Source organism: Delphinapterus leucas, chromosome 20, assembly GCF_059928025.1.
Source record: "Delphinapterus leucas isolate spDelLeu-1000000601 "Yukka" chromosome 20, BTC_Dleu_Yukka2, whole genome shotgun sequence".
Classification (NCBI taxonomy): Eukaryota; Metazoa; Chordata; class Mammalia; order Artiodactyla; family Monodontidae; genus Delphinapterus; species Delphinapterus leucas.
Window position 1 is genome coordinate 40,523,779 of NC_143148.1, and position 24,883 is coordinate 40,548,661.

General features: G+C 47.5%; 1 long non-coding RNA gene across 1 annotated transcript in view; it reads right to left on the reverse strand.

The window, feature by feature from the left end:
* LOC111179356 (uncharacterized) overlaps positions 1-24,883 on the reverse strand; it is a 181,830-nt gene that overhangs the window by 37,867 nt on the left and 119,080 nt on the right. Inside the window, exon 4 of the long non-coding RNA XR_016390870.1 lies at positions 10,205-10,656. This is a non-coding gene — a long non-coding RNA (uncharacterized LOC111179356). The remainder of the gene's footprint in view (positions 1-10,204; positions 10,657-24,883) is intronic.

The following is a 24,883-nucleotide window of genomic DNA, read 5'->3' on the forward strand; positions in this document are numbered from 1 at the left end:
ACGCAGACGCGGAACCGGCATCATACACGTAGTCTCTTTACTTGAAAAGACTTAAAGCAACAAGGCTTTAAGCTAGACCCCAAGCAGGATGAGAGGTTTGTGAAGGTTGGGCCTCTCCTTTTCTGCTCACACTTGAACCCAGCTGCCACTCACAGGCTGCCAGCATGGGGCGAGGGGCTGCCCAGGGCTGGGGGCTGCTGAGTTGGACACAAGCTTGACCCCTCAAGGTCACTCCAAGCTCCAGCTTCTCTGATTCAGTATAGTGGCTGTGACTAATAGATCTGGTCCCTGACACTGTGCATGATAAAGTGACCTGGTACAAAGTCCTATTAAGATAAATCACATTTAAGTTTAGGAAATTACACGTTTGAATCCTGTAATTTAATGTCACTGTGGCGCAGGAGAGGACGGCGAGGGGACTCAGTCAGAGGCTGACTAGACCACGTGGCTCAGCAGCGCTGGGTTGCCTCCCGCCTCTGCCGAAAGGAGTTATGCATGGTAACTCCAGCCCTCCTGCCTGTTTTCCCACCTGTAAAATGGGGCCAGGCCTAGTGAAAGAGAGGAAGTGTGGCCTTGAATCAAAGAGAGAGGCAAGGGCTCCAAGGAAAGGCCTGATGGTCCCCACTTAGGCACCGCCGCCCCCCCCCGCAGCCCAGCACCCTCTTTCTTCCCTGACCCTGGCGGCTCCTCCTGGGGTCCCGGGTAGGCTTCAGAGTCTGTAAACTCTGCACCACAGGATATAAAATCTGTGTGGGGGTCAAGTTTGCAGGGAAGGTGGGTCTCTCAGAGCTTCCATCAGATCTTCAGAAGGTGGCAGAGCTCAAAACACCACAAACCGCCACACCTCTCCGTCCTCCGCTTCAGCACCGGCTACTCTAAAATCTCTCCCTCTCTAACCAACACCCAGCTTCCTGCTGCGACCCGTCTTGGCTGGAGTCACCATCCTACCTTCTCACTCTGTCCTGCCGTTACTCCCATCTCCCCCTCCCACTCCAACCGACACTGCTTGTTCCAGCGTCACCGCTGGTCTCCTAGGAGCCACCTCCATCAGCCTTCATCCATCTTGACATCTCTCCAGCATCAGCCACTCTTCGCCACTTCACTGAATCCCCATCCCCTTTTGGCATCTGTGAACCCAGACACAGTCCTTCCAGAATCATTGCCAAACAAGCTTCTCTTGTATTTCTCCTGGGTTCCAGCCTCTTCCCTTCTCCACTCATGCAGCATGGTCTCCCTGGCCAGCCCTTCCAGCACCTCCAGGTTGAGGGGGCCCAGGTTAATGCCCACATAGACATCTTCTTGAAGGTTCAGACCCATCTATCCAACTACCTCCTGGATCCCACAGAGACCCCTGGCATTCAGCATTCAAGAACAAACTCATTCATTTCACATCCATCTCACGTAGCTGAGATCACTACAAACTCAGCGGCTACAAGCAGAAGATTTCCTCCTAAACGTCGTATCTCTTTTATCCCCAATATTCTGTTGGACATCAACAGATGTCCTTTGAGGGGAGGAATATTCCATCAGGGGAATGGAATGAGGGTTAAGGATCCCATGAAGAGGTTAATGCATTGAGGGAGGTTCTGTAATGGATGGAGCGGAGGTTCCAGAATGTGTGGGGTGGAAGTAAGTAGGTGGGAGAGGATGGGTGGAGGCTGAGCGGGGGTGTGGAGGCCATAAGGAAGGAGGTGAGAGTGCTCGGTCCAAGGAGACGTGTCCTTGACATGGAGACGGTGATGGGTAGAGTCAAGGGCAGAGTGGGATTTGGGGAAAGGATACACATGAGATGAGCTGACATCTACGTTCAAAATGGAACATGGGGGCTTCCCTGGTGGCGCAGTGGTTGAGAGTCCGCCTGCCGATGCAGGGGACACGGGTTCGTGCCCCGGTCGGGGAAGATCCCACATGCCACGGAGCGGCTGGGCCCGCGAGCCATGGCCGCTGAGCCTGTGCTCCGCAAGGGGAGAGGCCACAACAGTGAGAGGCCCGCGTACCACAAAAAAAAAAAAAAAAAAAAGGAACATGGGTGCAAGTTTTCTGTAGCGCTGCCACAAATGTGCTGCCCCCCACCCCCTGCTTTCTGCCAGAGTCTGAGTCCACCTTGACTTACGAAAGCTCAGTAGGTGAGCTAGTGAGGGGGTGAGAAGAAAGATCTTAGCAAGGGGTGCAGGCCTATAACAGCACGGCAACCAAGCTCTATAAGATGGAGGTGGAAGGAAGCAGCATGGGAGTCCTGGGGGCCCGAGACCAGCACGAAAGGAGCGGCAGAAACAGAACACGGGTGCTCGGTCTCCAGTAATTAATATCAAAGAAGGATCCCTTTACGACTGCTTCGACCGAATGATGATGGTGACTGTGGCGACTCTGATAGAAATAATAAAAGAAGAGCTTCTCTTTCTGCAGCACTTCCTAAGTCTTAGCGAAGTCTTAAGCTTTAATAGCTTCAGAGATAGAAATGCTATAAATACACAGAAAACTCATTTGAAAGTTGGTCTACATTTCTTTTGCATTTATTCACGTTGGTGAATTTTTTAAAATAAGTCTTTAAATTTCCTTTTTTTCTTCCCAGCTCCTCTGGCTAAACACAGCGAATACTGACGGAAACAAAAATTTAAATTAAAAATGTATAAATTCACAAAACTGAACACTTAAAGAATGGAAAAGCTTCAACTTTCAAATAATTCATTTGGTAGGTTTATAGCACGTATGTTATTAAAGCTTAAAATTGCACTGAAGCTTTTGGGACACTTGGTATTTAAAAGGCATCATCACCTTATCCAGTTCTCACGACAATCCCCCAAAGGTAGGTACTGTGATCACCCCCATTTTAGAGGCAAAAAACTGAGGGTCAGTGAGGTTAAGAGACTTGCCTGAGGTTACTCAGGGAGAAATTCTGGAACAGAGGCTACTGCCCCTCGTGATCAAAATGAAATTCCAACTAAGGAGAGTTTGGGGAAGGATGTCCCCCAGCTCAGGCAACGGCCTCTCTCAGAGGACCTGCCAAGCACGTTGCCTTGTGAAATAGTAAGGAGTCATTTGAGCAGACCACAGCATGGAAGGAAAAGCAGAGAGTGGGCCTCAGAGATTGTCTCAGGAGGAGCGCTCTAGGGTATAAGGGGAATCAGCCTTGGGCTGGGCTGGGCGGGGACAAGCTGAGGTGTTTCAGGGCTGTTTACACTGACTGCACGGGGCTCTTCAGTCCGTCCTGACTGGGGGTGTGTGGACCAGATGGGGAAGGACTAAGGGAGAGTAAAAGGAAACCCAAAGGGCGAGGCGAGAGTTGCAGGAGCGGAAATGGATGAGAAACGTGGGGCCTGGTGACATGCACACCCTGCGTGGCTGCTCAAATATTAATCCACAATATATTTTAATGACACAGACACCAGTCAGCATGAGAAGGAACATGAGGGGCTTCGGATACCCTGAATGATGGTGTTGTCACTCCAGATGTTCATGGTCTTATCCTGATCAGGATCTTCAGCAAAACCCCAAGCAAATAATCAAGGTGCCGGATGCCGGCTTCCAGATGTGAGCCAGCGGCTCCCTCACGATCGCGTTGCATCTGCATCCCCTAAAGCAACAGACCCCACAGACCACGTCTCAGATCCTACTGGGAAAGGGTCAGGCTTAGGGGCTGCTCAAAAAATGAGCCCCTGCGTGCCCTTGTGCACGTGATAGAACATCTGAAATTCAGTTCTGACGTCTGTGAAGTGGGAGGACGTTAGGCTTGGGGTGAACATTAGCGACACGGCGTGTGAGAGGACCTGCGTGGGCCCAGGCACGCAGTACGTGCGGAGACCAGCTCTGGACCCTTACGTTCCCAGGGCTCACCGGTTCCCAGCTCTTCCTCATTGGGGCTGCTTGGGGTTGGGGCTCCGAGCAGAGCAGCGAGTCACCCACCGTCACACCACTTGTTGTAGAAGGACGGGGCCCTCGGCTCCCCCAGCTGCTGTGTGCTGACTCCTCCCAGAAGGGCCAGCCAGCCGTGGGGGAGCAGAGGAAACCTGGCTCACTCCCGTGTGATCTGGAGAGACCACCCCTCATCTTCTAAAGATAAGAAGGGATGAAATGCCAGTTTTCTTAGACCCATGGTAGAGAGAGACTCTGAACATGGATATGAACAGAAACAGGACTTAGGGGCTGCCTCTGAAAGCCACGGGACCCTGCTTGTTCCTGAGGGGGACACAAGACAGCCAGCACATCCATGGTCAAGGGGAGGAAGAGAGACCTCATGCACTGGACACAGGCAGCCTGCTTGAGAGCTTTCATCTACAACGCCTTCATCCTTCAAGGAGGCAGAATGGGCTCAGGAAGCACAAGTGCACGGCCCAGGGTCTCTCAGCTCCTCAGCGGCCACAGTGAGATGAGTGAGCCCAGAATCCAATGCTCCTGACTCCAAAGGCCCCATCCGTGCTCCACGGGGCTACCTCTCCAAGGCTCAGGTCAGGTCAGGGAGAGTAAAAGACCCCAATCTGGGTCACCTGCAGGCCATTCACGTTCCAACCTTCCTGCCAGGACAAAGTGAGTGGGGTGCACACCTGGGAGGAAAGGGCTGGCATCAGGCGCGGGGAGGACACCCTATGTGGGGACGTGATGCGGGGAAGGGCGGGCCTACGCGTGAGTCCTGGCTCCCCCTTCAGCTTCAGTTTTCCCAAGCAGAAGATAGGAGCGACAGCAGTAATACCCGTCTACCTCACAGCATGCTGAGGATCAAAATGCAGAAATGCCTCCGACGCGGCAAACACTACATAGGTGCTGTTTGCCTCTTCCCCTCCCTTATGCAACTACAGAATCATTCTTCCAAACGGACCTCCATATGCCCCCTCTCCTCACCAGCTGCTGGCCTCAGCTTATACATCAGAAAATCTGAGGCTGTGAAGCTGCCTTCCAGGCCGGGCTGCTGCAGACAGCTGCACAGGCTGTGCACTGTACAAATCCAGGGGGCGCCACATGTAAGGAGCACCCCTGGAGCTGAGCAGAGCTGTGATCTTTCACCCAAAGGGGTACTGTGAGAATTTCATTTGTTAGATCAGTTTGGAAAATGCCAAAAACTGAGAAGATTAGCCATCATCACAATAGCTATCGAAAGAAGTCTCACAATTACCCCCTCCACTGATCCTCTATTGACAGAGTCTGAGCATTTGTAGTACTTACTCTCTACCGCACTGTACAACCAGCAATGACAAACACACACACAAATTATTGAAACTCAGGTGTTAATCACAACCCCGAGGATTGCTCTCTCTCACAACGCAGTATTTTCCAAACTTGAATGTGAATCATCTGGAAAATGTTGTGAAAATGCAGATTCTAACTGCGGGGGGGGGGGGTTTAGGAGGAGGAGAAAGAAGAGAAGGGAGGTGCTGAGACTCTGCATTCTGACCATCTCCCCAGACCTTGTTACGTGAGGCTGATCCTGCGTTCCACTTTGCGGAGTGAATTCGTTAACTCCCGCACCACCGCGCCTCGGCATAAGGGATGTACTTTATTTTCCTCTCGATTTGTTGAGGACCAGCTAGAAATGATGGGTCAGGAAACTGAGGCCCACAGGCCAAATCTAGCCTGCTGCCTCCTTTTGTAAATGCAATTTTATCCACGCCCATGTATTTACATATTACCTGGGGCTGTATTTATTTTTGTATTTATGTCTTGTCTCTGGCTGTATTTATAACATGGTGGTGCTTATTTATTCACATATTGTCCACAGCCCTCTCTGCACAATGGCAGCAGGGCTGAGCAGCTGTGACAGAGGCCGTACGGCCTGCAAAGCTGAAAATATGTACTCTCTGGTCCTTTAAGAAAAAGCTTTCTGACCCCCGAGTGAGACGACCAAGCCGTTAAAGGGAGACAAACTTGCATCCGGTGGGTGCAGGGGCCAGGGTGAGAGAGACAGGAGGGAGGAATGCTGAATTTAAAATCAAACACACTCCATTACACTGTGTTTTTGGCCCCAGGGCCCGGCTAGCCCACTTGTTTCAGAGCTACTGTCAGTCCTTCTCCACAGCATGATGGTAGATGGGGTCTCCTCAGGTTTCCCTGTTGGTGGAGAAACCGGATACACCCCGGGAAGCCGAGGCGAGTCCATCCTGGCCTCCATCACAGAGGCCTAATGGAATTGGCAGAAGCCGACCTGTACGCAGGGGAATGTGATCTGTTTATTGTGGTCCAAGGTGTTCTAGGAAACCCAGCTGGCCCCGGCTGTGTCCGGAGGCACGGCCAGCCACCCCTCAGAGAGCCAATTCATCCTGACACTAAGCCACCAAGCAAAGGATCCACTGTCGAGGGGCTGGCTATAAATAACCCTTTGGGGTGATTTCAGCATTGGTTCAGGAAGCATGTATTTTATGGTTCTAGAGACTCTCCAAGCCGGGCTGCTCTGATCCATCCAGTAAGTCACAAAATTCTCTCAACCAGAGTTCTGACCAGGTGACTCCAGCTTCTGCTTGAACACTTCTGGTGATGGGGAGCTCACTACCACACACGCACGTGCCTATGTAACTACTTGCAAGGAAGATACTCCGTGAACAGAGTTCACACTTGCTTCCACACGACTCCCATCCACTCTCCGAGTGCTGTGTTCCAGAGCCAGAGAGAAAGTCTCACCCGTGTCACCATCGCAGAGCTTCAAACCTCTTCTTGGAGGTGAACTTGGGTGGATACACTGCTTGACCCCTTGGAGCCTCCATTCCCTCACATTTGCATGAGGAAGGCCCATGTAGAATGTGTGTGAGGGTCAGTTTAGCAGCACTTGTCCAGCTGTCCGCAGTATCACATGGCATGCTCACACCAACTATGTGGAGTAGAAATCAGTGATTCTCATTCTACGAATAAGGAAACTGATGCTCAGATGGGTAAGTGACTCAGCTGGGGAGGGTTTCAAATCCAAGCACGCCTGATGCAGACTTCATGCTCTGTGGGTCTTCTCACCTCCCTGGAACGTAGGGGACCAATTTGGGAAGAAGGAAACCCTCAAGCCTACGAATTCCAGATCTGAGGGTTCCAAAATAAGCCCATGAAGGTTTGAAATGAATCAGGTCAATGAAAACCTCTCTGTTTAGAAAAAGGAAATGTTTTCTCAACTTCTCCAACAGGAAATCTGATTTCCGTCCTCGTCACCACTTTATCATTTCTTCCCAGCTGCTACCGAGATCACAGCTTCAGAGATGGTTAAATGTTTGTCACATTTAATACTATCATCCCCATTTTTCAAGTATGGGAAGCTGACTGATGCTTGAAATGCTGGGATTAAAACTCCACTGCCTTATACCGTGAGAAAACCATAATTCAAAAAGAGTCACGTACCACAATGTTCACTGCAGCTCTATTTACAATAGCCAGGACCTGGAATCAACCTAAGTGTCCACTGACAGATGAATGGATCAAGAAGATGTGGTACATATATACAATGGAATATTACTCAGCCAGAAAAAAAAAGAAATTGAGTTGTTTGTAGTGAGGTGGATGGACCTAGAGATTGTCATACAGAATGAAGTAAGTCAGAAAGAGAAAAATACCGTATGCTAACATGGAATCCAATGGAATCTAAAAAAACAAAATGGTTCTAATGAACCTAGGGGCAGGACAGGAATAAAGATGCAGACATAGAGAATGGACTTGAGGACACGGGAAGGGAGAAGGGTAAGCTGGGGCGAAGTAAGAGAGTAGCACTGACACATATACACTACCAAATGTAAAATAGCTAGCTAGTGGGAAGCAGCTGCATCGCTTGGGGAGAACAGCTCGGTGCTTTGTGGCCACCTAGAGGGGTGGGATGGGGGGGTGGGAAGGAGACACAAGAGGGAGGGGATGTATGTATGCATATAGCTGATGCACTTTGTTATACAGCAGAAACTAACACAACATTGTAAAGCAATTATACTCCAAAAAAGATGTTAAAAAAATAAAAAATTAAATTTAAAAAATTTTAAAAATACTCAGCTGCTTGTGCAACTGTGTGTGCAGGGCCAGCGTGCAAACTGCTGCCCAGATGTTTGTCATGGGGTGGCATAGGATGGGGTCTTCTCTGACATGCAGGAGCGAGGCTGGGCAGCCAGAGACAGGGGCCGGCAGGGTGCTAAGTCCTTCTCTGCACCCATGTCCCTAACATTCCCCCCTTCTGTCTAGTTGTTCCCACCACCCCTGCCTTTTTTTTTCTTCCCGGTACGCAGGCCTCTCACTGCTGTGGCCTCTCCCCTTGCGGAGCACAGGCTCCGGACGCGCAGGCTCAGCGGCCATGGCTCACGGGCGCAGCTGCTCTGCGGCATGTGGGATCTTCCCGGACCGGGGCACGAACCCGCGTCCCCTGCATCGGTAGGCAGACTCTCAACCACTGCGCCACCAGGGAAGCCCCACCCCTGCCTTTTTGAAGGCATCCATCTCTCTCACCTGCATGACTTCAACCCCATCCTCCCTGCCAGTGTCACTGGCTCCCTCTGCAAACTTTTTCCCACATTCCCCACACGGCCACCAGAGTGATCCTCAACTACAAATCATATCGTGTCACATCCCTGCTCAGAATCCTTCAGTGCCTTCCTGTTGTCCCCAGGGCAAATCCCACACTCCATGACACGTCCCAACAAGGTCTGCTCTGCTTGACCTCTGTCCGCTCTGAAGCCTGGTCCCTGACTGCGGCCCCTGCAGCCTCGGGTCCAGCCTCTGAGGGCTTGCTTCCAATCACCCCCACTGGGTCAGGCTCTCACCTCTGCACTCTGCCTGCTCTGCCTGGAACCCACTTTCCAGCTCTCCATGATGGCAGATTCCAGATGGCCACGGACGCCTTGGCCCGCCTCCATCAACCGGGGCGGCCTTTATCCTCTCCCCTTGAATCTGGGCAGGCTCCGTGGCTGCCTTGAGCAGCGGAGCTCGGGGAGGGAACGCCCTGCCAGCTTGTGGCCCCAAACCTTAAGAGACTGGCAGCTGCCACCCCCTCTCCGTTGGACCTCTGCGTAGCCTGCAAGAAAGCTGCCTGCCTGCCGGAGAGGCCCGCCGCCAACTGCCCCCTCCGAGGCCCCGGGCGTGAGAGGGAAGCCCTCTAGGATCCACCAGACCAGACTAGCCTCCAGCTGAATACTGTCAAAGGACCTCAATTAATGCCACATGGAGCAGAATTCCCCAAATGAGCCCTATCCAAACTCCTGACTCACAGAATCGTGAGATACAGCAAAATGGTGGCTGTCTTAACCACTACGTTTTGGGGCAGCTCGTTACACAGTAACAGAGAACCCCACTCTCCCCCCCCCCCGCCCCGTTGACCAACAGGCGTGCACCCGGTTCCTCGGGAACCCTCTTCTGATGACACAAGTCCATCTCAGGTGCCTCCGCTCCACGTTCCCATAGGAATCCACACCTCGCCCATCTGAATGTGCCCAACTTCTCTCCCAATGCCTTAAAGGTCATACAGAGTGAAGTAAGTCAGAAAGAGAAAAACAAATACCGTATGCTAACACATATATATGGAATCTAAAAAAAAAAAAATGGTCATGAAGAACCTAGAAGCAAGACGGGAATAAAGACGCAGACATAGAGAATGGAGTTGAGGACACGGGGAGGGGGAAGGGTAAGCTGGGACAAAGTGAGAGAGTGGCGCGGATATATATACACTACCAAACGTAAAATAGCTAGCTAGTGGGAAGCAGCCGTATAGCACAGGGAGATCAGCTCAGTGCTTTGTGACCACCTAGAGGGGTGGGAGGGAGACGCAAGAGGGAAGAGATACGGGAACTGATTCACTTTGTTGTAAAGCAGAAACCAACACACCATTGTAAAGCAATCATACTCCAATAAAGATGTTTAAAGAAAACGAACCAAAAAAAGGTCTCCAGAGGCAAGGATCCCGTGTCCGTCTGCCTCAGCCCTGTGCCTCTAACAGGGAGCACAGTCGCTGTCCAGTAAATATGAATGAGGAATGCAACACCGGGATTTCTAAGGGGTTCCTGATTAGGGGTGAGAAGTGAGCTAAGGACACAAGCAAATTCTTAAAGCCAGCAAGCAGGCTTAAATGACTCTCCATAAGGCTAGGAAGGAACTGATACATAAATTATGTCCAGCCGAGGAGGCTGGGCATACAGATATTCCAGCCCGTGACTATTAAACAGCTCTAAACATTTCCATCTGTGATAAGCGATTCTTAACAATATTACTTGATAAGACAGGTGACAACTCCCCGCCGCCAACACCACCCCCTCCAGACACTTGCACTCACCTGAACACTGGCCTGGTTTATTTGTCCATTCATTCCTCCATGCATTCATTTGTTCAAGAAGCGTCTATCAAGCATCTCCTGCATACCAGATGCTTTGCCAGTTGCTGGAGATTTAAAGCCAAAAAACCACGAGGTCACCAGGGCCATGACGGCCAGACCTGGAGCACCTCAGACAGGCTCAGTGCTAATCAGGGAAGGCTGCTCCCTTGCAGGGGACTTGGAGTGAGTTCTTGAGGAAGGAGCCCCAGGTAGAGAACTCCCTGCATGCCTCGCTCCTGAGTCATCAAGAAACTGATTCCTCGTGGCTGATAATCATGAAATTCAAAGCAGCTGAGGACTGGGGCTAAAAAAGGGAGGTATCCTCAGTGGTGGGGCAGGAGCCGATGCTCCTCAGAAGAGAGAAATCAAACAGGCAATGCCCAAGGCTTTCAGTAATGGAGGAGGGCTGAGACCTGTTAAAGAGAAAAAAAAAAAAAAAAAGGAAAGCTTGAGGCAAAACCCAGAGTTAAAGCTTAATTAAGAAAGCAGGCATTTTAGGTTCACACAAATAAGCAAACAATCCCCTCAGCCCCTCCTAATCATCACCAAGTAATTGCTTTAAAGCTGTGGTTTGCTCTGCTTGGACGATCCTTAAATACAAGTTGATAAAAGTCATGGGCATACGAGTGAGTGGAGAAGACGCCCCTTGACACCTCACTTCCTAGCTTGACCTTGGCCGTGTGTGACCCGGGCAGACCTCTCCCCAGTGGCGCCTCTGTTTCCCTCCACCCCAAACACCAGGGTGTGGGGGATGAAGTCAAATGGATCCTGCGTCTCCTCTTGTCCCGGAGTGTGTGACCTACTTTGATATTTGGCACAAACTCACTTTGAGTGAAATCCATTGGGGTTCACGCCTTACCTCCATCACTTATGACCTGTATGACCTTGGGCACAGCACGTTAGCACTTGGGACTTTGTTTTTTCTCACCTTCAGATTGGAGTTTTTAATGCCAACCCCCTACTTCTGTGAGAATTAGGGAAACCAAGGTCCAAAGCCTCAGGACACAGGGAAGTTCATCTTATTTATCCACAGGAGAGCTGTGGCTGTCTCTCACAGGGCACTGCTGAGCCAGTCACCATCAACAACTCCAGAAGGCTGAGTGGTGCACTCCTGCAAAGGGTGCTGGCAGCGGCATCACCAGGGGTTTGTACTGGCTCTCCCGCTGCGCGGAACAGTTCCTTCTCCCCGGAAGAGGAGCTCTTGCTTGACTAATAATCCCTCCTTACTCTCCGGGGCATGACTTGGGAGCACCTTCCTCCTGGGTGCTACCCCAGAGCCCCAGGTTCAGGGCTGATTCTCTTGCTACCATCAGACCCTTCAGGACGTATACAATTACCCACCTCTTTGTCCCCCCAGTCCCTCCCTCTACTCCCAGGACTGGAAGCTCTGTGAGGGCAGGGACCGAACCTGTTTCCTTCACTGCTGGGTCTCCCAGACGTTGTCTGGCACTTCGTAGCAACGCCATGACTGTCATCTAAGTCAGTTTTTTGAGTCATTCCAACCCTGCTCCTGCATGGCCACTAGCTAACTGCCTCATCTTAGGGAAAACAAAACACATCTAGTTTCTAGTTTCACCTGTGAAATGCGCTCAGGAGTAACTAATATATTACTACTCACCAGAAGACACCATCGATTGAAGGACACCTGTTTTCTTATAAAGCACTAAGAAAGAGAGAAGACTTCCAAAAACCTTTGACCTGATGTTTTTTATCTCTTGGAATTTTCATTTCATAATTAGCTTAAAGTCTCTTTGAGATTTAATTGGCGTAGATTTCATCCCATGGCACTCTTGGGCACACATAAAAAGGAAAACTGATAAATGAATCAAATTGGTTGAAGTATTCCTAAACGTTCTTCATATTCAGAGTCACTCTGCCATCCAAAATCATCAGATAGGTAACTTTCCCCGGCCCTCCGTGTCATCAAGATTATTGGTGACGCAGCATTTCTTACAAGAATCCTTAAAAGAGCCAAAAGTCGTGTTTGCTGAGTGTTTAATCTGGCTTTGTAGCAACGTAGCACTGGTCTACTATCGATGTCTGCCCCCCAGACATTGCTAAATAGCTCTGATTGGCCAATTCTGCATCCCTTTCTCCACAATTGTTTGATTCCTGGGGTCTAAAAGAATGCTCCTAGAATGCTTCTAGGATTTTCATCCAACTTGCCGACACCCATTCTGTGGGTTTTGATGCTTGTACAAACACAGCCAATGACAAGTACATCACGATGCTACAGGACCAACAGCAATTATAAGATGACAGCAGTGATAAGGCACAGCCCAATTTCCAGACATTAATGAATGAAAAAATATGCCTCTTGATATTGATGAATTACAGTACCTCGTGGGGGCTGCCCTTAGAATGAAAGCATGACTGTTTTGAAAAGCTTCTCACATAGGGCCTTGCACACGGTGGGAAATAACATCATGTTTCTTTCTTTCTTTCTTTTTTGCCAGCCTGGAGATGTTACCTCTGATTATAAGTCTCCTGACTATGATGAGTGGTTGATGGAAGGGAAGGGAGGTTTCAACACACAGAATGAGCATCTGATGGGAAACAGGGAAAAGATGAGAGGCAATATAGGACACTGGGTTTCTAAACCTACATCTACAGTGACCATATCATTTATCATCCAAGCCAGGACACTTCTGAGAGTAACAAAGGTAGCTCTCAATAATTTCACTGGGCCCATAATCAAAAACTGAGGCTGGCCCAGAAGATCCTGGGTGTATGACAACCTACCATATCCCATCTTCCATCCAGAAAGTCAGGCTGAAATCACATGCAAAATTCACTCTGCTTGGAGTACCTTTTTGTCCAAAACGAGAAAGGCCATGAGATAACTGATGGGCATGCAGGTACTCTTGGCGCCCATCCCAAGAAGGCTTAACAATAAATTCCAAAATTGGTTAAAATACGAAGCCGCTGTATTGTGGGAGATGCTCCCCTTCCCCAGCTGTTATTTATGGTGCAGAGAAAAAGGAACTGCAATGATGATGGATCTGCTTTTATTGGATAAAAATGGGAGGGACAGTGAAAGATCATGGTGAGATAACATGCAGAATTTCAGGAGGACACTTTAAAAACGTGTATTAGAGGAAATGACTTTTTCACTGGCTAAAATATATCCATTTACAGTCGGAACGTCCCTATATTTATGAGTGTTTTTAGCTCTCAAAATAGTAACTCAGGACAGAATAACAAACAGTCTCTTAATAGCCCTAATTTATCAGACTCAGCAGTTTAAGAAGAATAAATAAAAGGAAATAGGAATGTGAGAGAGAGAAAGTAGGAATCCGAAATACTGGAAATGGTACCGCCCAAAAGTTTACTCCATGTCTGTCTTCTTAAGAAAATGAATCTTAGAGAGATTTTAGCTCAAAGAAAGCCAAGAGTGGCTTTAAAAGCACCCAAGGTTGGGTGCTGATGGGGGTGATGCAAGGTGGGGGTGAGGAAGGGAGCTTGGCCATGTTACTCCAGCTCCCTTTTATGAATGAAGACCTTTGCCTTCACATCTTTGAACGTATTTCTTTGAGGACTCCAATTCTCGATCCCCTAATTGTTTTCTTCACTCTCCTGTCTCTTTCCTTGCCTGGTCTTTTCTGTGGGCTGCAACCAATTTATATCTGCAACATCACTTGGATCACCACCTCCCTCTGGGATGCCAAGATGCCACAGAGTGGAAAGTACACAGAAGTTGGAGACAGACAGACCTGCGTTCAAATAACATTTCTGATGCTTTGTGCTGTGTGACCTGTGGCAAGTTACTGGACCTCTCTGAGTCTCAGTTTACCTCTCCATGAAATGAGATTAACACAGAACCACTAATCCCTTCTTTGCATAACTTTCCTTTGTCACTAGAATTGTCGTCTTCATCCATTCATGGCTCAACTGCACAGCAGAGATGGGCACAACGTTGTAAATCATCTACGCTTCAATAAAAAGAGGATAAAAACCCAACATGGCTCATAGTGTTCAACTCACTACGATTTCAACCTAAGGAAAAACATTATTTGCCACATAAATATTAGTTCCCTTAATATATAAAGATTCCTAAGATATTAATAAGAAAAGCATAGCCAAAGCAAAATAATCATAATTGTAATGAGAATCATAAGAAAGGACGTGAGCAGGAAATTGGCAAAAGAAGAAATAAAAATGACCAACCAAAAATGACTATTTAACAAGAGAAAATCATCCAAACTGGTAATTAAAGAAATCGAAATTAAAACAATGTGAACTTTTAAAAGTTCAAAAAGAATAATAGTAAGTGCAGAAAACTGGTGCTCATGGAGCTGTAAAATTGGTAAAACTTTTCAGGATGGCAATTTCAAATATCTATCCAAAGTCTTAAATATCTGGCAACACTTTGGCTTTAAAATTTCATTCAAAAAATTTATCTCGGGGCTTCCCTGGTGGTGCAGTGGCTGAGAGTCCGCCTGCCGATGCGGGGGACACGGGTTCGTGCCCCGGTCCGGGAAGATCCCACATGCCGCGGAACAGCTGGGCCCGTGAGCCATGGCCGCTGAGCCTGCGCATCCAGAGCCTGTGCTCCGCAACGGGAGAGGCCACGACAGTGAGAGGCCCGCGTACCGCAAAAAAAAAAAAAAAAGAAAAGAAGGGAAAAGTATCTCAAGGACAGTGTTTTTTTTTTAAAGTTCACAAAGACTTAATGTATAATGATGTTTATCATGTTATTTAAATTATAGAAAAGGTGAAAACATTCTAAATGTCCGACAACAAAAGATGGGTAATGTTAAGTAAAATGAAATTCATTGCAGACATTTAAAATTATGCTTTTGAGAAAATTTAATAACAGGCAAATGTGCATAAAACAATTACTAGATGCAAATAGTAGTTATCTCTAGATAGTGGGATTATGAATGACTGTTCTCTTTGCAAATTTCTGGATGTTGAAATTTTCATTTTAAAGGAAGGAAGGAGGAAAGAACAGAAGAGGGAAGGAGGAAAGAGTGGACACTGGCAAGGGACAAATTTGTTTCTACGATGTCCTCTACTGGACGGCAATGCAAATATTAGAATGAGTCAGGAAAGAGGAGGTGGAATTGGGCGATGGGTTTGCCACTGATGTACCGTGTGAGGTTTTGCTCTTTCCTTCACCTTGCGGCACCGCAGTTTTCTCCCCTGTCAGATGAGGACAAAAGTTGCCAGCCCAGCTTATGTGTTGGGTTGCTGTGAGGATCAAAAGGGGTGCCATGTGTGAAAGCACTCATAGAACTGCAAAGTGCTCTACAAGTCCTGGGAAGTGTATTGCCTTCGTTGGTGCGATCATTCTCTCTTGCTCCATTATCCTTTGCTGGAGAGCTGCTTGTCAGGCGATGAGGCGCACTCGGTATTTCCACATATGCAAAGTGAAGTGCATGGGGCTACCCAGGTCTACTTCAACAGATCTGCCATTGAGACATCACCAAGCAGGCACCAGAGACCTCTGTGACTGTGGGTGGGAGCACACGTGGACCTAAGAGAACAAACCTGGCACTGGGCGACCAGGCTTGGAGTTAAACTTGTCCATTGTAAGCTGTGTGGACTCAGACAACCTGCTCCACCTGCCTGTGTGCCATTCATTCATCTGTGAAATGGCGATAGTAACGCCAGTCCTAATTCTATCACATGATCATTTGGGAGGATGCACCCAAAGCATGTGTGTGATTCTTGATGACCACCAACATTGGATACAACATTGAGCGTGCTGTGTAATCTTGGCCATATAGTTATATTGCATATAAAATACAAGCCCTACAGGATGGGGTTCCTCTTGAACTAACAAGCAATATTTGAAAGAGGCTGCATGAGCACGTTTTGCAGAATCACTGATTTTAAACAATAATAAGTATTATTATAATAAAACAAGTTTTTGTTAAGACTTCTCAAAGGCCTTAATATGCTTTTGTATATGTGAATCTCCAAGAGTAGGTTCAATTTCCCAAAGACCTTGGGCCATGGAACCCTGTTTTTATGAAGCATCTGTCTCACGTTCCTTAGCACAAACCTGGTAAATGTTGACCTGAAACAAAACCAAGCCAAGGGCCCCGGATGGGTTCTAACCTTGTTTCTCCAATGCATTGCTCTCCGGAGCCCTTCTATCCTGAACCAAAGATGGAGCATCTAGTTTTCTTAAAGGAAATATCACTCTTACCCATTTAGGCATGTTAGTGCCAACATGTCTTATCCACTCACCCATCACCTTCTTATTAATTATTGGTTTTTAATTAATCCATCTATCTATCCATCTGTCAATCTGTCCATCCATATGTTTATTCCTATTTAACAGACTGAAAAACCAAGGATCAAGAAGATGAAGTAATCTGCTTCAGGGTAAGTAGAGCTTAGGCTCAAATCTAGATATGTCTGATTCCAGGGTCTGCTGTCTTTTCATTGGATCACAGTGCCCCACCTCCCCACCGCCCCTGCCAGGCCCCAGACACCAGAGAGTCAGGAAGTCAAATACAGAACTAGGAGAGGAGAAGGAAGCCACAGCTAGACTATCATGCAGGAGCAGCTGTGAGCCCTGGAGTGGTAGGGAGCTAGCGAGGGCCGGACTGGAGAGAGACTGGAGCTCCCTCCATCCTGTGGGTGTGAGCTGGGCCTGAGAAATAGGCTCATCCGGCCGCTGTACTGGGGTCCTCACCGAGCTCACTTTTCTTCTCAATCAACTGTGATGATAATACCTCTTGGTCAGAAGGCTCTGAGAATTCAGTGAGCTCATGTGTATAAAAGCCTTGGTGAAGCTCTTGTCCAAGGGCTCGGTAAATGGTACCATGCCCCATTTCATCCCAAGTCCATATGGCCCGGTCACATACCAGTTTCCACTGGTGGAGTCACCACTTACTGGATACCCACCATAGGTCAAGGGCGTTTTATGGACAAAAACCAAGTTCCTCCCCCGCAAGAGACCACAACCTATTTGACCTCATTCGCATCTCTGCTTTTCTTGGCAGGGAGGACTTGAGGTATCAAGAGACTTCTTTAAAGCTCTGGAAAATCAGCTGAAACATCCAAGGCTTGTCTGTATCTGATGAAAAGATTGTCAGAGAGCAAATTCATGAACTCTGAGAACACCAAGTTCTAAGAGATTATACTACTACTATTATTAATAATAGTAATAACAGCAGCAGCAACCTTGACCAAAGTCACGCTATACGTTTCCTAACGTTATCTTTCCTCAACGGTGATTTTTGTTAACCGAAACCGAATAAGTAGCCTTTCTCATCCCTGAAAGACCCTGTATTTTCCTTTTCTCTTTTTGTTCATTAAAAGCAAAAGAAGAAGAAAGTGTTTCCTGTTAAAGATTGTCCCGTGCTGCAAAGGGCACTGGATACAAGGATTGTGTTTTAGTCGAGAACACAGAGAGCAGAAAAGCTTGACTAATTATGTTCCTAATCACTTAAAGCATCTTCCATTTGACAATATAATTATGCCGGAGTGAGTTGTCTCAGTTACTGAGGGGAAGGAAAGAAGCCCCCTCCCCACCACCCTTCCCCTTGCTGTTATTTAGGCTGGATTTAAAAAACTTTTTGTCGGACTTCCCTGGTGGCACAGTGGTTAAGAATCCACCTGCCAATGTAGGTTACATGGGTTCGAGCCCTGGTCCGGGAAGATGCCACGTGCCGCGGAGCAACTAAGCCCGTGCACCACAACTACTGAGCGTGAGCTCTAGAGCCCACACGCCCCAACTACTGAGCCCGCGTGCCACAACTACTGAAGCCCACATGCCTAGAGCCCGTGCTCCGCAACAAGAGAAGCCATCACGGTGAGAAGTCCACGCACCGCAACAAAGAGTAGCCCCTACTCGCCGCAACTAGAGAAAGCCCGCGCGCAGCAACAAAGACCCAACGCGGCCAAAAAATAAATAAATTAATTTTTAAAATAAATAAATAACTTTTTCTCAACTCAGAGGTTATTTACCAAAAAATGAAGCCCCACTCCTCTCTCTTAAGCCATGACAGGCTATGTAGAGTCTGGTTAGTTTTTCCTCCAACAGCAGGAATTCCATGAATAAATAAGGTTTGCTCAAAGGAAATAGACCTCTCAGGGACTATCCACCTACTCTATTGTCCTCGGTTAAGGTTCAGTTCTCAGCAGGGTGTGACCTCCAGCAGAATCTTTAAGAATATTCCAGAAGGATTAAAAATGAGAAGGCAAATAATAGTTCTTTCTTGTAGTCAGGTTCTAAACACGCCAGAATTGAAGTGGACATCAGTTCAGAGATGCCTCCAGTTAAAAAGGTTGGTAGGTGCAAGCCAGGTGCAGGGGCAAAGAGATTGGGTAAAGGGAGCAGAATGAGACACAGAGGCATGAGCAATTGCTAATGAAATCCTTGCACCAAGTGACTTGTCAAGTTGATGGTGAAGCAGCCCTGACTTCTTCCCTCATCCTCTTGGAACCACAGTTTCCTAAATGGTAAAACAGCTGGTTGGGTGAGCTTGTGTGGTCTACAGACCAGCTACATCAGCATCACCTGGGGGTTTGTTAGAACTGCAGAATCTCAGGCCTCTCCCCAGACTTACTGCATTTCAGAAAGATCACCCAGGTAATTCATGTCCACATTAAAGTTTAAGAAGCTCTGGAATAGCGTACATTTCTGACATACTTCCTTTCACCCTTTCTCAAAAGACAATCTCAAATTAACATATTCCCCCAGGCCCTTCCTTTCATACATCTCTAGAAAGCCTCTTGACAGATCAAGTCACCGGCAGATATGGAAAATACTTTTCATATCTGATTGATTAGTACTACCTACCTGGAGTGCTGTTTGGGTAAAGAATAATTAGGCAGCATCAAAACCCAGCAGGAAAGAACTCTGTGATCAATTAGTGATGTCTGCCATGGGCACAGGCTGGGAATTACAGGTGTGCTCAATTAGATCTCAAAGGGTTTGCTTCTTAAAAGAGGACTTGGAGGCAAGGGGTGGGTAATGGGCGAAGGCCCTGGGCACTAACCAACCTGGATTCCTGGGACTCCATTCTTGGTTTCAGACCTCAGATGAAGGTTTTGGACTCAGATCACAGAGGACCTTACTACTCTGATGTTCTTCAATCCCACCACCTTTGATCACATGCATATACAGTCATCATACCCGCTCGTGTTCTCACGAAAGCAGGTTTTGTTCCTATGTCACAACAGCCCCAGCTTCCCTTAAACCAGAGCCCTCGTCTTAAATAATAGTCTGGCAGTGGAAAGGGGAAGCCGCCAAGCACACTGGTCTGAGGCAGAGCCCAGCCCGCTACCTCTGCTAGGCATCTGTTTCCAATGAAGCTAAGGAAATTCCTGACCCCACTCCTGCATTCTCTGATTGCTGCCCTGCCCTCGCCTCCACAGCAGCCTCTTCCCTCTGTGGGCTCTAAGCTAAGCCAAAACTCCCCACGGGCTCTCGGGGGCCAGGAAGCAGAACAAGGCCTGGCGCCCTGACTCCCCTGGCAGTAGTGAGCTGCCAGATTTGATTCCCAGAGGCTGCCTAAAGGTGCCTATGAGGAAAATCCACCTTCATAAGGTGTTTGAAGTCTGCCTTCGACATAGGAGAGTTCTAAACTGAACCCTCAGTGATGTGCCTTTTCTAGAGGTGCCTGTCCACGTGTATCCAGAAATTACCTGCTACTACCCGACACTGCAAAACGAAAGCTGAAAGTGCACCTGGGAAGTCATAAGTGAGAGGCAGTGGTTCTCAACTGGGGGAGATTTTACCCCTCTGGGCGCATTTGGCAATGTCGGGTGACATTTGGGGTTGTCACAAATGGAGGGGACAGTGTTACTGGCCAGGGATGCTGCTGAACATCCTATCATGCACAGGAAGCCCTGCACAACAAAGAATTATCCAGACCAAGATGTCAAAGGTTGACCCAGCCCCCGGGTTTATAGCTTGGAAAACTGCTGTCCACACAGGAATCCAGACCTGCTCCAGTGAGCTGGCAGTTAGGCTAAGCTAGGTGCTCCAGCCCCACATCTACCCAGCTGCACAGGCAGGGAAGATGGAAGAAGAAGACTGGTCCTGAGGATGGCCCCGCCCAGGCTTGTAGCGAGAAGCTGAAGAGAAGGAATGGAACATGGGAATGAGGAGCTTTAAGGTACAGTCACCAGGCCCAACAGCGAGACACAACTCAGTGGCTCTCCTGGATCATTCAGGTTAACAACACCTTCCTGCTTACTGGTAATTAGAAAGGGGAGTGGAAAGAGAGGAAACACACGGAGGGAAGGAGCTGAGGAGCCTACATTCCCCATATATATACTATGAGCCACAAAGAAACCCAAACAGCAGGTAATTTGTTTTTGTTGTTGTTACTGTTATTTGCAGTTTTTCCACTAGAAAGTGGTTCTTTGGACACTGTTTTGAGATTCATCCAAGTATATCTCTGGCTAGTCTCAGGGAGTAAGTACCACCATCATTCAGTGCCTCTGATTTACAACCTCCATCATGAATCAGACAAGTGGAGAGATGGCCCACACCCATGATCCAGATTTAGGTCTGAAGTCTGAAGTTCTGGGTCAGAGCAACTTCTTTGCCATCTTGTTTCCAAGTTATTCTAATTACCCTGCTGTTGTGACATCGGTGCCTTCAGAAGTAGATGAAGCAGATGGAAACACTGACATGAGCCTCTGTCCCCTGATCTCCATCTGGTTAAGACCGTCCATAGTCACTGTGTCCAACCCAACCAACTACCCCATGTCATCCAAGGAGATCCTTTTACTACAACTACCCCACCATCTTACATACATACACAGACGTGTTTGAAATGTCCATTTACAAATGGCCCAAAGTGATGTTAAAGGTGGGGCTCATTCTGGAGGGTCTTTACAAAGCCTGTAGCCTCACAATCTCTCTGATGGCTCTGCCAACTGGCCCTCACCATTGTCATTCCTGCAGCATATCCAGAAGCCAGTCCCACTTTAAAAAATCAACATATTTTCTGATTTTAAAAGCAATCCACATACATTGCAAAATACATATGCAAAAGAAAATAAATGTCACCTGAAACAGCCCCAGCAAGAAATGATCACTGTTAAGTAGTAGTGCATATCCTTCTACATTTTTTCAGTAACTGTGTGTACCTGCATCTATATCTACCCATACAGAGCATACACAAATACACATAAATATTTGAATTTAGTCTCCTTGCCTAAAAACTTTCATCACCTGCTGTTTCATCAAACTATATGTCATGTGTCTTTCCCTGCCATTATGTCCTTTTCTGCATCATCACTGCATGGCATTCCATCATCTCAATCTACCCTAATTCAACGAATTCATACCTTACAATTAGATGATATTTTTCTTCTTTTACTGCTGTAAATAACACTGTAATGAACATACTTACAATACACCTTTGAGTGCATCTATAGCTTCCTAGGGTGAATTCCTTTCAGAGAAACCGCTGGGACAAAGTCTATGTACCATTTTTATGACTTTTGAGGCACACCTTCAAACTGCGAGATCAAACTTTTGAAAATATTAGGAACCCCCTTGAAACATGCAGGTGTATAAATCCCCACATTGGAAAAATTAGTGGAATGACTCTTTTGTCCAATATTTGGGAAGTTAAGATCTAATTCTAGTCCTAAAAACATTACAGCTCACTCCTCATTGGTTCTATACTTGCAATTCGGTAATTGACCACTAGTGGCCACTCTCTGGCTTTGAAGGATGAGGACAAGACTTACAGGAGTCACAGGGGTATCCAATACTGTAAACCCACCAACATTATAGCAAATACTATTCACAACTCTGTTTCTCCCTTCAGAAAGAGATCCTCAAGGGAAGGTGCCACATATATTTAATCTCAGAAAACCTAAAGATAAGCAAAGTGTCTGCCACAGAGTACACGTTTATTTTATGGTTCGTAAGTTGCCTTCAACATCTAAACATAAGCCTTAATAAAATTTACATAGTAAAGGTGCCACTAAGGCCCCAGTGAATTTTGCTTAATCAAAAAGGTGATGCCATCTCCAGTGTGAATCTTAGTGCCAGTCCAGGAATAAGTGCATTTTTTTCCATTCTCCCAGAGAGAGGAATATGTTTAAATGAAGATATTTCTTAGAAGAGAATGATAATTTTAAATACGGGAAAAATAAGAAAATAAAAAGAAGGTGGTTTATGGTATTTTAGGGTAACCAGCCAAAGGATGACATTTCTTTCCTGGTTTTCAGTGCCTATTTCTGGGAACAGATTAGGCTATAAATGGAAATAAGAGTGTGCATCATTCCAGGTCCTAGAAAACAGACGGTGAGAGGCAAGTTGGTTCCTTTCAAAAACAGAGGGTCTGACTTTGAACTGCTTGATGGCGAATGAACCAACCTTCCTTGAAATGTCTGGCTAAGGCTTCTGTCTACACTGAGTGCCAAGGACATTTAAATGTGTGATATTTGATTTGCTGGGTGCAAAGCTCAGATGGGGCCTGGAAAATCCATCTGTACTCTCATAGCTTTTCAAAGGGAAACAAGGTTATTAACATTTATGTAGGCTTTAATATCATGGATCAGGCACCAGGAGTATAAGAACTCACCCAATGGTATGGATCCTATGATAAGCTCTCAAAACAGTAGAGAGGATGGTGAATTTTGGCCAGGCCTGGAAGACACATTAGGATCATACTCTTTAAGATGGAGAAAGTAAGCCCCACAGAAGGAAAATAACTCACCCAAGATGACCCAGCTAGCTAGAATCCTACCTAAATCAAACAAATAAACAAAAATTCCTGGTCTGTTAACTTGCAGATTAATTACTCTGTCCCTCTTCTCAATTCTGTTTTGATCTTCTGTCTCGTGTTTCATTTCATGGAAACATAAAAACTGGTGATAAATAAAAGCATTCATGCCTGACTAAGCATCGTTCTCTACAGGCTGAGTGACATGACAAGGGGTCTGAAAAGACCACTGCTATTTGAGATCTGGTGGACAGTATTCCAAATGGTGGAATGTCATAATGGCAAGGGATACCTTTTGGGTCAAGGATACAAGGAATTTCAACTCTAGGTAGGATTTTGATTAAGGATATCTCCAAACCTTCTCCTCCCCTCCAGTCCTGGGGCAATACCCTTACTTAGACCTTCACATATTTTACATGTATGACTCCAATAGACAGCTGTCTCAGTCAAACAGAAAAACAGAAACCGCTCTAAGTATTTAAACAGGAGGAACTGAATACAGGAATGTGGTTATACCAGTGTTAGAAGAGCTGAGAACCCAAATAGGTGAGGTAAAGTAGAGAATCTAAGAAGCTGCTGTCTTCTTAGATTTCAGGGGCAGAGGGGTGAGGGGACATTATTGGAATCTAGGGTCTGGAATCATGTGGGGAAAGTTGAAACCACGGCAGGCCTGTTTAGCAAAGAGATAGGGTGAGGGAGAGGGAAGAGGGAGAGAGAAAGAAAAGAAGATACAGTATCCTGGCTTCCTCCTGAAGCTAGAAAGCAGAAACAAGGAGAAAGCTAAGGGATGAGTCTAAGTGTCAACAGCTCCAAACCTAAATTTTGATCCAACTCCTAATTTATTTCATTGCCTCTCATCTCTCCCTTGCAGAATCTGTCCTGAGTGATCTAACATACAAGTCTGACACTGTCATCTCCTGCTTGACATTCTTCTTGGGCTTCTCCTGCATTTTGGGGAAATGACCCTCACCTCTAGCCTAACATACAAGGTTCCTCTCCATCTGGATGAATGTAAGGCAGACCAAAGCTACTGAAGTTTTCACTCTGGAGCGGCAAATCCACTGGGCTTCAGGAAGGAGGTGGCCTGTTGTGAGCTGCACCAGGCTGGCAAGTGAGGAAGAAGGGCGTGAACGGAGGCCCTTCCAAGTGGAGGAGGATGATCCTGGGCGGAGAGGGAGAGCACACGAGGTGGGGGCCCAGGGAAGGCTAGTGCTGGGCTTCAAACCGCGGTCCCCCTGGTTCCAAAGCCCACCAATGAGAAAAGGGATGAGTTGGGTCTTTGTAAGAGAAAATTCCTCTTCTTCACCCCATGTGAGTCTCCCATGTGAATGGGTCAAGAATGTGGGAGACATTCCAGGCATGTGAAAGATAATAGTTTGAGGATAAAGATGAAAGTACAACTTAGGCCAAAGAACTAGGCCCTTGAATGCCCTCCTAATGAGCACAGACTTCACTCAGCGGGGAGGTGACGTAAGCCCAGCCGGGGGACAGAAAGCCCACTCTCACCCCACTGTGTGGCATGGCCTGGCCGGGGAGGAAGCTGGGAGGAAGAGCCTCCTGTGGTGCTGGCTGCTGCCCCCTGCCCAGCGGATGGAGTGGGGGGCCTCTGCAGCCCCGACTCAGGCCCACACCCCTTGCACCAAGAGCTGTACCTCGTGTGCTTCCAAGGCAGAGAAGTCAATCAACTCATTTTCTCACAGAAAGAGGATGTCTTTGGGAAGGCCCTGGGGAGTTTGTCTGCAGAGCTGAATTTCTGTTGAAGGCTCCTGAGTAGGCAAAAATAGGGAAGGAGGGGCGCGCAGGAGGAGAAACCGAAAGCACTGCCATCTGTCTGCTGAGAACTTGACTTCACCAGGGCTTTTAGGTGCATGATCTCACGCGATGCTTGCAACAGCCTTGTGAGGGGGGAGACCGTGAGGGCAGGGGTAGAACCCGGAAGGGATCAGGGAGGTCGTCTGATCTCTAATACGACAGAGAATTATCA